This window comes from Tenrec ecaudatus, chromosome 16 (assembly GCF_050624435.1).
Source record: "Tenrec ecaudatus isolate mTenEca1 chromosome 16, mTenEca1.hap1, whole genome shotgun sequence".
Taxonomy (NCBI): Eukaryota; Metazoa; Chordata; class Mammalia; order Afrosoricida; family Tenrecidae; genus Tenrec; species Tenrec ecaudatus.
This window is the reverse complement of record NC_134545.1, coordinates 97,940,468-97,954,079: the sequence shown is the minus strand read 5'-3', so window position 1 is coordinate 97,954,079 and position 13,612 is coordinate 97,940,468. Positions and strand designations below refer to the sequence as shown.

Sequence of the window (13,612 nt, the reverse complement as noted above, 5' to 3'; positions counted from 1 at the left end):
TTTATGTCTCCTGTTTGATTTTTATCATACTTCTTTAAGACGCGCATTTCAGTATTGCGAAGCACAGCATCCATATTTCCACCATTGAATTCTCCCGTGTAGTTTCTCCCACACTGTGATTGCTGCTGTGACTTTTCATATTTCATTCTGTGGGGCTCACTTCTGGTATAGGACACCTGGGCCGATATGAAGATGTTGTGACAGTCTTTATTTATGTTTTGAATTTTGGGTTATTTTCCCTCTTCTTCAGAGAAGTAAGTGTGGGGGTGACAGGTTAAAAGCCTTTAGAGAATCGTACCAGTATGTATTCTAAAAGTTGGGCTCAGAAGTGGTAATATCCCTTTAATGTGTTTTAGCATTGAAAAAAAATCAATTTAGCATTATCGTTTTAAAAGATAATGTATTTTCGAAGGATTAGGTGATCCGGTGATAGTAACATTTTTCTCTGTAGTGTTGAGTTCTTTGTTGCCATTCAAAATCAAATTGGTTTTTTTTTTTCACCCTTCTGCTGGAAATACAAGTTCAAAGATGTTTTACTCGTGTCTTTTTAAATAGTCGCCAAGTGTTATTCATACTATGTCATGTCTTTTTTAACCAAGTGTAATGTATCAAAGTAAAGCAATGAGGGCAAGTGCAATGACATTGGAATGATTTTCCCTTTGCTTCCAGGCACCCTGTCGACACTCCCACGGACTGCTCAGCGTAGCCATGTGACTGTGCATTTTTCTGGTTTCTCGTGTGGCACAGAATCACAGACCAGAGTGTTGATTTCTTCCTCTAGCCAAATTTATAATGGAGACCAAATAGTGGCTGGACCCACAACCCCCTTTGCCTATACATTTTTAAAGACATACACATTATAGACAAAACATACAGCCTTCTAGTACCAGCCCCATCCCCTTGGGGAAGTTGATGGCACCACAGTTTTAGAAGGAAGCCAGTCTGAACCCTACTGGAGTGTATTGTTACCAAGCTTTTGAAGGAAGTGTTGGATTTTGAGCGCCGTCCGCCCCTGTCGCTCGGAGGATACAAAGCAGTGTGGGACTGTGCGACAGGAAAGTGGACCGGATAGACCCGCAGTGAGGGCGGCTTTCTTTTCTATGTTTCCTGCTTCCTTTAGTCTACATCAAAGACTGCTTCGGTTAGGTAGCAATATCTTGGGCAGGAATTTCTGTTGTGTATGTGTCTATGTACATTTCATGGGATTTTAATTTTATAGCGAACGCTTCCTGCGACACCTTTTTTTCATACCACTGAAACCATCAGCCTGCATTTTAAAAATTCAAAGCGATATATTTAAAATGAGTTTGAACTTCTGAAAATTTAACTCTGTCTTCATAGGCATTTCAAGTGATTTTATGATAGGACTAATTTTCTGGTCCTGGATGATACAAAGTTTGCAATATCAATTCGTTTGCAAGCTCATTCAAATATGACCGTTCTACATGCGTAGTATCTTTGAGAATGCCATGTCTCATTTTTATCTTCTAACCCAGGAGTCCTCAAACTTTTTAAACAGGGGACCAGTTCACTGTCCCTCAGACCGTTGGAGAGCTGGACTATAGTTCTTTTAAAAAAAAAAACTATGGACAAATCCCTATGCACATTGCACATATCTTAATTTGAAGTAAAAAAAAATGGGCAAAAACACCCGGCGGGTTGGATAAATGTCCTCGGAGGGCCACATGTGGCCCGCGGGCCGCAGTTTAAGAACCCCTGTTCTTTTTTTTCTTTTTTTAACATTTTATTAGGGACTCATACAACTCTTAGCACAATCCATACATACATTAATTATATGAAGCACATTTGTACATTCTTTGCCCTCATCATTTTCAAAGCACTTGCTCTCCACTTAAGCCCTTTGCATCAAGGAGGACCCCTGTTCTAACCAGTTTAAAAAAAAAAACCATTAAAAAGCTTCAAAAACGTGACTCTGTAGGAGAAGCCTTTCCTCCCACAGTTGGCCTAGAATTTGATTTTCTTGGGCTGCCAACATCCTCTCTATACTTACCGCCTACGTTCACCAGGCAGTACACAGGGTATCATGATAATATTGGTGAGCAGATGAGGCAGGGAAGTGTCTATTCTTGAATAGCTTACCATCTTGAGAAAATAGCTCAAGGCAATGCCATCAGCTCTTCAGGCCACTGCAGCCCATAGCCAGCCACTTGGACTGGCTGGAAAGATGGCTAACCTGCTTCTGTCCGTCCACGGCTCAGAAGCCCCCTCTGGCGTGAGACTGGGGGAAATGAAGCCTTGCTCAGGGGCGCTGAGGGGCATTTTTGCCGTGGTCCTGCCCATTTCCTAGCTTTTGCTGGTTTGATGTGTTTTGTTTATTTCTTAATAATTTTATTGGGTCCCCATACAGTACATACATGCATCCGTTGTGTCAAGCACATTTCTGTATCTCCCCCCCACCCACTGGTGGCTTTTTTCTCATAATCATTTTATTGGGGGCCCACACAACTCTTATCACAATCCATACATACATCAGTTGTGTGAAGCACATTTGTGCATGCATTGCCCTCAACGTTCTCAGAACATTTGCTCTTCACTTAACCTTTGGCATCAGCTCCTCATTTTCCCTCCACACTCCCCAGTCTCTCGTGAGCCCTTGATAAATTATAAATGATTATTTTGTCATATTTTGCACTGTCTGACGTCTCCCTTCACCCACTTTTCTGTTAACTCAAAGAAGGGGGAGAATCCACAGACGCAAACTGGCACCAGCTGTGTGTAGTAAAGGATTGCCTGGTTTTGATGCCCGTTAAGGTTAGTCACATTCCGTTGCCATGCATGTTTCCAAATTTGATGTCGAAGCATATACTTTTCTACAGGTTTCACACGTGAATTTAGACCAAGATTTACCAAGGGGAAAAAATCAGAAATCATTGATACTGTAAATGGTATATATACCAGTCAATTTTTTATAGAGAACATCTCATTAGGTATGGTTGATTTTGCCTAAAGAATGCTGACTCCCTCCAATCATCTATTTTTCTATAACCTTTTTTTTTTTTACACTAAAATGATTCATTTTTAACTGATACCAGTTGGTGGCAGTAGAGTCCTGAAGAAAGGGGTGTCAAGGCAAGGAGGAACATCTCTGAAAAAGGCTCCAAATACAGAGCTGCCACCAAGACTACCACGAGGGACAGCAATGTGTTACGGTTTTTCCTTCTGAGCTGAGTTTCGTTTTTAAAAATGTATATGGTGGGCCATCTTGACTCTGGTGATGAAACTCTTCCAAAGTTCATATATACATATTTATATATATGTGCATTGTACAGATAATCTTTAGTTTGATTACACTGTCACTTTGTAAATATGTTTCTGTATAAAATGAAGCTTTTCAAGAAAATTCCATGTATATACTATACTTAATAAATAGATCATGCCTGTTACACCAAGCTGTATTTAGTGGCATCTTTGATTATTTGTGTGCACACATCACAGGCTAAACACGATTCTCCAGATGGTTGGCATTCACATTTCTTGAGTTTCCTTTTGTAAACCAGACTGGGAGTTTGTGCTTTCTGTATTTTTGTCTACCAATTATGGATTAGCATGATTTATCGCTGGTAGGAAAACCAGATAAATGCAGAAAGCATAAAGAAGATCCTTTTTCTTGCCAGTCATGGACTAGGAAGAAGCCCTGGTGACATCGTGTGTTAAACAGCAGGCTGCTCAATTGGAAAGTCGGTGGTTCAAACCTACCGGCTGTAGCATTGGAGAAAGAGGAGGCTGTCTTCTCCCATCAAGACCTGCAGCCTCCTGAGCCCTCGCGGCCACTGCTACTCAGTCGTAGAGGGTTGCTAGAGGCAGAATCCACTTGATGGCAGTGGGGTTGTTTTGTCTTGTCTTGTTATGGGTTAGAAGTCACCTTGGCAGTTGATGGTCAGAAGTGTGCATGAGATGGCTCTCAGGCTGTTTCGAGATTTAGGATGGACGCGGGGCTCTGCAGACCGGCACATGCCTTTGGCTTTAGGCACTACCAGTTGTGCAGAGGGGAGGTACGTTGGTTGCTAAAGTGCACTTTCCAGTGCCCTGGCCTGCCTCCCTCAAGGGAGCATGAGCCTAAAGAAGTGTGGAGGGTGGGTGAGGCGCATTGCCGGAGAGGTGGCTTGACATTTTCCAGTGTGTCAGCTCTTGCCAGTGCGGGACCTTCCTGTGAAGCATGCCCCAGCCACAGAACCAGAACATTGCCCACCATGGCCCTGCCGCCCCTGCGGTAACCCTTCTGAAGCCCTCAGCATGCGAACCAAAGCGCCACTGTGTCCTCCACACAGACACACGGGGCAGCCTTCTCTCTTGTAAGCATGTGGTTGACATTAGTTGGTGTTGAGTCATTTCTAATTCCTGGTGACTCCAGGTGTGCGTGGTAGAAACTATACCACAGATTGCTCCTGCTGAGGTGCCCCCGGGGAGGGGGTGGGTCACACCACCAACTTCCAGACTAGTAGTGGAAAGCCTAATGGTTTGCAATGCCAGGACCAAAAAATAAAACCCCAAAGCCACCCACGACCATTGAGTCCACTCCTACACATCTCATTCACTGCCACCCAGTCGATCCCAACTCATGGCAACTCTGCAGGACGGGGTAGAGCTGCCCCTGTGGGTTTCCAAGACTATTTACAGGAGTAGAAAGCCTCATCTTTCTCCTGTGGACCAGCGGCTGGTTTCAAACTGCTGACCTTGCTGTTCACAGCCTAGCCTGTAACCATTCCATCACCAGGGCTTCTCTTTTGTACACACAGTGACCCTGTATAGGGTTTCTGAGAATAAGCTTTGTGGAAGCAGACGCCACCTTCGCCCTGCAGAGTGGCTGGTGGGGTTGAACTGCCAGCCTTGTGGTTAGCAGTCCCATGTGTACCCACAGCACCGCCAGGGCTCCTGTGCATGACCGATCCAGGCACTCCAGGATATCAGGGAACCCCTTCTTTCTCAAGTCCGTTCTGCCTCATAATGACCCACAGGGCAGAGTAAACTGCTCCCATAGAGTTTCCAGGGACTCCTCTCTGTAAAATTCATCATTTTAGGATGATGGCAACAGATGTACAAGTGCATTTGACACGATGGATGGAGGGATGGGTGGATGGTGGTAAGAGTTGTACAAGCCCCTGATGAAATGGTTAATAAATCATTTTATTGGGGTTCTTACAGCTCTTATAAAAATCGATGCATCGATTGTATCAAACACATTTGTACATATATTGCCATCATCATTTTCAAAACATTTTCTTTCTGCTTGAGCCCTTGGTATCAGCTCCTCTTTTCCCCTCCCTCCCCAACCCTCCTACCCTGATAAATTATAAATTATTATTTTCATATCTTACACCATCTGCTGTCTCCCTTCGACCACGTTTCTGCTGTTTGTTCCCTTGGTGGGTGGGTATATGTTGATCATTATAGTTGGCTCCCTGTTTCTACCCTCACCTCCCTACCCTCATGGTATCACTCTACCCATTACTATTCCTGTGGGGTTTATCTGTCCTGGATTCTGTCGAGAGCTCGTATCTGCACCAGTGTACATGCTCAGCTCTAGCCTGATTTGTAAGGTAGAACTGGGCTCATGATCATTGGGTGGAGGAAGCATTAAAGAACAAAAGGAATGTTGTGTGTTGAGGTCAGTGCTGTGGTGCACCCTGACTGACTCAGTCCTTCCTTCCTTGTGACCTTTCTGTGAGGGAATGTCCAATTGTCTACAGATGGGCTCTGGGTCTCCTTCCGGCCTCCCATCATTTGCATGCATATATTTGGTTTTGGGGGGTCTTCTGATGCCTGATACCTGATCCCATTGACACCTTACAATCATACAGGTTGATTTGCTGGTTCCATGTGGACTTGTTGCTTCTTTGCTAGATGGCCGCTTGCGTACTTTCGAGCCTTTAAGACCCAGATGCTCTATCTTTTAATAGAGGCTGAGCTCGTAATGGAAGCAGACAGCCTCTCTCCCGTGGAGCTGCTGGTGGATTGGGACTGTTGACCTTTGGGTAAGCATGGCACTATATCACTGTGCCAGAAGGGCATTCATTTAATAAACACACATCGCCCTTAGTTTTAAGGAATGAATCAACAAATCAACCCTTCTCTGGATACATTTCGGTAAATCTCCTTATCATAAGACTCGATAGAATTTTCCATCTCTCAAGATAATCTTTGTTTTCCAACCTGCTTTATGTGCAATCAGATTTATAATGATTACTGATTGCCCTTTCACTCACTCAATTAAACAGACATTTGATGAGTAAGCATGTGTCCAGCATGCTTTTTCATTATGATCAAAACACTGGCATTAAGCAAGTAACTTCCAGTTCAGGATAACTTCAGAATAGTTTGAGAAGTTACTTTGAAATTTAAATCTTCTAAATTTAGTTGGCAAACTAATGGGCCCTCATGGTGGGAACAGCACCCATCAGTAGTTTTGGCTCCTGCTGGATGTACCCAGAGGTCAGCTCCCAGTTCACACTGTTCTTCCACAGGCTAAGTGGCTCGTTGTTGGGAATGCCAGTGGGGAAGGATGAGAGCCAAGAGTAAGCAACGTAACAAACGAGAGGACAGCAAACAATGACAGCCTTCCTGTTTGTGGTTAGATGCCATGCAGTGGCTTCTAACTTCCAGCCACCTGTGCACCCCAGAAGGAAACCGCTCCCAGGCTGCACCGCCTTCGCAATTGCTGTTGTGTTTGAACAATTGCTGGAGCCGCAGTGTCAGTCCATCTCTTGGACGGTCTTGCTGTCTTTCGCCGACCTGCTTTAGCAAGCATGCCATCCTTCTCCACGGACACTTGGAGTACGTGAGACAAAATCTTACCTTCCCCGCTTCTAAGCATCAAAAACTCTGGCTGTATTTACTGGTTCTGACAGACGTGATAATTCCAATATTCTTGGCCAACACCAAGCTCAAAGGCATCCATCAGTTCTCCAGTCTTCCTGCTTCACTGTCCAACTATTGAGTGGTTATAAGGCAATTGAAAGTCCTTTAGCTTGGCAGGGGGTGGGGGGAGACTCGCTACTGTTGGGTCGATGCTGACTCAGTGACACCCCCCCCCCCCGTGGGTTTCTGAGACACCTGTTTCTGGGAGTAAGCTCAGTCTCTCTGCTACAGAGCCGCTGGTGGTCTCCCGCTGCCGGCCCCGGGGATCGCAGCCCAGTGCGGAGCCATCGGGCCACCAGGGCCCTTTGGGGTAAGACACAACACAATCAGGTCTTGGCTCTTTGCCACCGTAATGAGGTCTGTGTGGCAGATTTGCCCAGTGGAAGACTCAGGCCTCATAAGACTTCTGGGAATTCCAGAAACCAAGTAAGTTAAGTGGAGGCAAGCTGCCAGGGTGATGGTGTGTGCAATTGTACACTATGGAGAAGACGGCTACTATTTAAATCAAAGCAAAATAAGGCCGATTCATTGGATGCATTACAACAGAGCTCGGGAGAGATCCGAGTGTCTGCGGTATTGACGGGGCCTGGAGCATGCAAGCGGAAAAGGGATCCATAAGGCAATACACTAGCAAATGAATTCCTCCCCAGTTACAGGCCTGGCTGCACTTTCACCCTAATGCACCTCTTCTGATGACTTGCACAGGGCGGAGGGGCTGCCGGTCCACTTAACGGGCAGGCATGGATGTTATACCTCGGAGAGCGCTGTGTTCGCCATTCGTTTCATTGTTCAGTTCACTCGTGCAAACAAACAAGACCATTTAGAGAACGAGCTTCCTAAGTTGAAACACCCAGCTAGTAAGCACCAGAGGCAGAATTCGAACGCAGGCCATCGGACTTTAGGGTCTGTTCTCTCAGCCTGGCACCAGATTGCTAGTCACCAATGTCCCTCAAACAGTACCAGGCATGTAGAGAATGGCACAGCGGGTTTGTTATACATTGGGTAACTCAGGGAAAGGTGGTTAGCAGTTCGAAACCACCCGCTGCTCCTCAGGAAAAAGACGAGACTTTCTACTCACATAAAGAGCCAACAATCTCAGAAACCCCCAAGGACAGTTCTACATGTAGGGTCCTACATACAGAGCCACTCTGCCCAAAACAGCTCCATGTCAGTGAGTACTTAAACAACCAAATGGATTTTATAAGTGACTCAAGGTTTTTTTAAAACCACAATTTGGCTCTGCAGTTGCAAAATCAAATTACACAGCATCCAAAAATTTTTTAAGCCTGTAAACAATATCACAATGACTCCTTTTCCTGGCCCTCTTTTCCCTGAGTGGATCAGGTTCATTTCATTTGTGTAGCCCATGATGCCGTTAGCCCTGCAGGTCTCTGAAGAAATACCTGGGCCTGGGTCACGGAAGTGTGCACAAATTGGGATTTCTTCCCAGTGAGTTGAGTGAGTTGGAGTCCCAGGAGAGCAGTTTGCTTTTCCCTGGGTTGTAGCTCCCAGGGTCTGGACAAGCATTTCCCTTCTGCAAAGATGAGAAACTGTCTGGCAATGACTGCCCTTGGACAGTTGGTCTCATTTTAGCTGAAAGCTGAGCTTTCCTTGCCACTGTCTATTCAGGTGAGAACAACGTGATCTTAAAGACGCCTTGGAATGGTATTAAAAAAACAAACAAAACAATTTCTTGTACTATCGAGATTTTTCGGTTGAAATTTGCTGAACATCCAATAATCCAGGAAAGATTTTTGCATTGATGGTTTCCACCAACCGGTTTACCAAGAGCCATTGTAAAAGCTTTCGGAACTTCAGCATCCTTTGGGTGTGAAAAGATCCCTTTTTCAAGGCCATTATGTACCGTAGAATAATGATATTTCCCAGAGAGGCCCAAGATTGCAAGGCAAAGAACTCAGAGTGACTCATTTACTGACATTTCTTATGCTAATGTAGCTAATTGATATGAATGAAATGTCTGTTGTGAACGAAACGTGGGCAGCACAGAGAAATGGCTATAGAATTAATCAGTATCAATACAACTAATTATACTGCCGTGTATATAGTCATTAAAAAGCAAAATTGGAGTGGAAGGAAAAAAACACTTCCATCTCAAGTGACACTCCCCTGGAGTGTGCTCTCCGAAGCAGGAACAAACCCGTCTTGGAAGAAGTGCAGCCCGAATGCCCTGAGAAGGGCGCATGACAAGACTTATTTTGGACAAGACTCCCAGACTTGGAACTGGTCAGAAGAGACCAGTCCCTGGAAAAGGACATCATGCTCATAAAGTGGAGGGCGGCATAAAGAGGAAGGTCCTTCACGAGACGGTGACACAATGGGCTCAACTATGACACCAGTTGTAAGGAAACCTCGTCTTCCTACCTCGAAGCAGCTGGTGGTTTCAAACCACTGACCTTGCAGTTACCAACTCAACACATAACCACCACACCACCAGGGCTCCTTATAAAACGGCTCAGGAATGGTGTCGTCCTCACTTGGTAAATTGCTCGACCTTATCTATGACTCTGTTTTATCCAAGAACAAGTGACTGCAGGGCCTTCCTCAGAGTAAGGAGAATAAGACCCCGTTCCCTGTCACACAGTGAGTGCTCGTGGCCCACCACCCATCTGCACGTTTGTCATATTGTCATTTTCGGGCATCTGTGGTGGCGGAAGCTCCATCACCAGTATTTCAAACACCAGCAGGATCCCCCAGGATGGCCAGGTTTCAGTGCAGCTGGCAGACGACAGTGGGGGGAAAGACAGTGATCTCAGTGCTCCGACTCAGTTGTCAGATCAGCAGGAGAAGCAAGCCCACAGTGTTTGGTGAAGGAGACGGCCAGCCACGGAGAGGAGCCCTCCAGCGAGGCCGACCGGCACAGGAGCCATCAGGAAACCTCGAACATGCTGGCAGTTGGGAGGATGACACAGGACCCAGCAACCTCTTTCCTGTTGGCTTGGGGTCAACGAGGCAGGGAGCATGTGCGTGGATCATGGCTTCTCCAGGCGCTGGGAGAGAGTGACAGGCATGTCCTCGTCCTTCTACAACAAGGCTGGGGACTCATTTTTTTCTGCCAAGGGCCTTTTGACTATGGGGAACATAACCTGAGAGCCACACACAATGATCAATTTAAAAATTAGCCTGCTATATTTGGTAAACATTTAATTGCACCCCCAAAGTGAGCCCTGGTGTTAAAATGATTATGCGTGCGTGGGGCTTCGCTTCACATGATCGGCAGTTTGAAACCACCAGCAGCTCCTCGGGAGAAAGACTGGGCTTTCTACTCCCTTAAACAGTCTCAGTCTCAGAAACCCACAGGGGTGTCTCTATGAGTCAGCAGTGACTCGATGGCAGCAAGTGTTTTGTTTCTTGCTTTAATGTGCTGGCTGGGACTGCTTCTCGGGTGAGGTGTGTGATGTGAGCTGGTGTGGCAGTTAGGCTTTCAGTCAACTTAATGGTGCCGGTGTGAAGGTAGAGGTGGGGCCCAACCTGTCCATCAAGCAGTTGGGGTGTGGCCTTTCATATGAGCAGGAGGGATACTGGGAACTGCTTCTCTGTGCCCCCCCCCCAAACCCCTACCTTCCTGCTTGCTGGGACTCTGCCTACCTCCAGGAGTGACCCCGTGTGAGCCACCTGACCCTGACCAGACAGCTGGCAGCGTCCTGTCATGTTCCCTCTCACCTTGGCTCCAAGAGACTGCATCCGCCAGCCTCTGATCTACCTGTTTCCCACTTCACCCTTAGGCATCAGCTGTGGGAGTTTGGAGAGCATCCCAGGCAGGGTCAGACCCATGGACTTGAGTAGGACTGGGCTGGGACCCCTTGGTGTAAACGTCTTGATCCGAAGTTCTTTTTTGGTACATAAAGGAGGGTCACTGAAACCAGCCTCTTTAGACAACCCAGCCTAACAGCTGGTCTCCAGGATTCCACGGGCTTTGTACAGTGGCCTGTGTTTCCCACCCCAGCCCCGTGCTAAAGAATTCCAAATGGGCCTTGAGATCAGTACAGTAGTGCACAACTGAGTTGGGATGGTGCTTCTGGCCCCAGGGGTAAAGATGCAGGGGTTTCTCTTGGTGTGAGTGTTCTGCTTTGGGGCAGGGGACCCTAGCACTGTGGAAACAGCAGCAAGTCTGTGCTCCCTGGCCCCTTGCTGGAAAGGATCGGCCTGTAGACAGTAAACTGGTCCGTACCTACGCCATCAGCACAGTCTGAAGTCCCCTTTCTCTGCTGCGCCTTAGGAGAGATCTTTTGAAAAGGAATAGAGTGAAATATAAAGATAATTCTAAAAAGCCTTGTAGATTAATCCTCCGCCATCCATCCAGGGCGTTCTTAGAAAGCGCCCTGGGAACTGAGCACAGACTCGATGCGCCACTAGGTGGCAGAGAAGCGTTTTCACACTGGCGGGTCGGCACAGGCTGGACTGGGTTTCAGGGCTTTCTGGGATGAAAGGCCCGAGTCAGCGCCATGAAGAGGTCATGGTCTGGACAGAGGCACCAGCTGGGTCATTTTGGAATCCAGCTTGCCTTCAGCGTGGTTTTATTGTCGTTGCAACCCGAAACACAAGTTATCGCCAAAGCATCCCACCCTTTGAACGTGTAACATCCGGTCTCCTCTGGCTGGGCGTTTGGAAGCCAATGCAGCAGCCTTCCAGCAGCTGTTCTGCAGAGCACGGTGGACAGTACACCCTGTGGTCAATCCATCTTTCTGCTTGGACCAACCAGACCCACTTTCCACCATCGCCACTCCCCAACCCTGAATCCAAACCTGTAGCCCTCCAGTGGATCCCCACTCATTGTGAGTGGACAGGCCAGGAGTAGCGGAGGGGGAACAGGCAGGGAGAAGGGGGAGAACAAGGGAACTGGTCGCAATGACCAACAGATAACCACCACCACCGCCCGCCCCCTCGGGGGATGAACAACAGAAAGGTGGGTGAAGGGAGACAGCGGATGGTGTGTAAGATATGAAAACAACTATAATTTATCAGGGGTTTATGAGGGTGGTGGGAAAATGGGAGATGGGGGGGGGGCGGGGAAGATGGTACCCAGGGCTCAACTAGAAAGAAAATGCTTTGAAAATGATGATGGCAATATTTGTACAAATGTGATCGATAAAATTGATATATGGATTATTCCAAGAGTTGTAAGAGCTCCCAATGAAGTGAATTTTTTTTAAAAAGAACTCCTCCATTGGGTTTCCAAGACTGAATCTTTAGTGAAGCAGGCTATCACATTGTTCTTCCAAGTGGCTGGTGGATTTGAACCACTGATCTTTGGGTCAACTGAGCACTTTATCAGTGGGCCTGGTAAAGGACATACAAACAATTCTGTTACTCTCTAAAGTATTCACTCTACAATCTCAGAAACACTTCCTTTGGGCTATCGCGCTTGGGGACCTTGTTTCTGGACTCTGAATTTGGGGAAGGTAGTTTGGCTTGAATGGCTAACCTCCAGGTCTGCGGTTCAAACCCACCAACACTCTGGGAACTCTCAGAAGATCAGAAAGCCCCTCTAGGAGTGTCATCAGTGGGAAAGGACCGGATGGCTCTGGGCTTGGTTTGGTTTCCAGTTTTTCATTTGAGCTAGACTTGTGCAATCTTAGCATGGATCTACTTTTTATTCTTCCAGAGAGAAGTTTCTGAGTCAGGTGGATGGCACCCTCCTATTTCTGAGCTCAGGCTCGGCTCTCGCCATTCTGTCGAGAGGGTTCAGGATGGGATTGATCAAGAAGTCTCGTAAGCAGAGTGGGCGTGCCCACCGTGGAAAGTCCAACCCACTGCGGTGGATTCTAACTCAGAGCAACCCATTAAGGGCCGAGTGGAACTGCTCCACAGTCTCGAAGGCTGTAAATCTTTAGGAAGGCAGGGGGCCTCGCCATTCTCCTGTGGCATGGCCGGAGGGTCCACCTGGTGGCCAGCAGGCCAGTGCATGACACACTGTGCCACCAGGGCCGCCTACCCTGGCAAAAGCTTCTGTAATGTCACGTCACCACCACACCAAACAGGGAGGCCAGGAAGCCAGCAGATTGTGCTCTGTGACGTAGGGTTGCAGGAATCAGTAGAATTCACTCTGCATGACAAGGTCAGCCGTTCAAAACCACCAGAAAGAGGAGGCTTTCTACTTTCCAAAAGAGTTAGTCTCAGATTGAGGGTGACTGGATGAGTGGTTGCTGGGGGCAGGGAGGAGGAGGGTGGAGGAAATGGGGAGTCAGCACCAAAGGTACCAGAAGGAAGGAGTAGCTCCCAAGTTGCTTGTGAGGCTAATTGGGCAATCCTCCTTGACTGTGATTGAAATTCTGAATGGTAAGATCTGTTTATTGTACCTCAATAAAATAAGTAGATAGATAGACGGACGGATAGAAAGATAGATGGAGTGCTCTATTCGGCAGCACATATACTGAAATTGGAACGATACAGAGAAAGTTAGTATGGCCCCTGTGCAAGGATGACACGCAAATTTGTGAAGCGTTCCATATTTTTTTAAAATAAAAAATAGATAGATAGATAGATATAGATAGATAGACTCAACAACCCTGGCCTGTGAAATTGACTCAAAGGCAGTGAAGGGGAGTGAGATGTATGTACTCAGCTCTGCTACCCGCCCCCCCACCCCCACCCCGCCATCTTTTCCAACCATCTAACAAACTGGGAGAAAAATCCACAGTGGGTAATCCTGGGCGTTTCAGAAGCCAGCCTTCCCCCTCCATCCCCTCCACAAGCACAGCCAGTGTGTGGCTTTAAA

At 47.0% G+C, this 13,612-nt stretch overlaps 1 non-coding gene across 1 annotated transcript; it reads left to right on the top strand.

The window, feature by feature from the left end:
• Positions 1 to 13,243: 13,243 nt before the first annotated feature.
• LOC142429993 (U6 spliceosomal RNA) lies at positions 13,244 to 13,350 on the top strand. The gene has a single exon (XR_012780487.1). It is a non-coding gene; the product is annotated as a U6 spliceosomal RNA (small nuclear RNA).
• Positions 13,351 to 13,612: the final 262 nt, after the last annotated feature.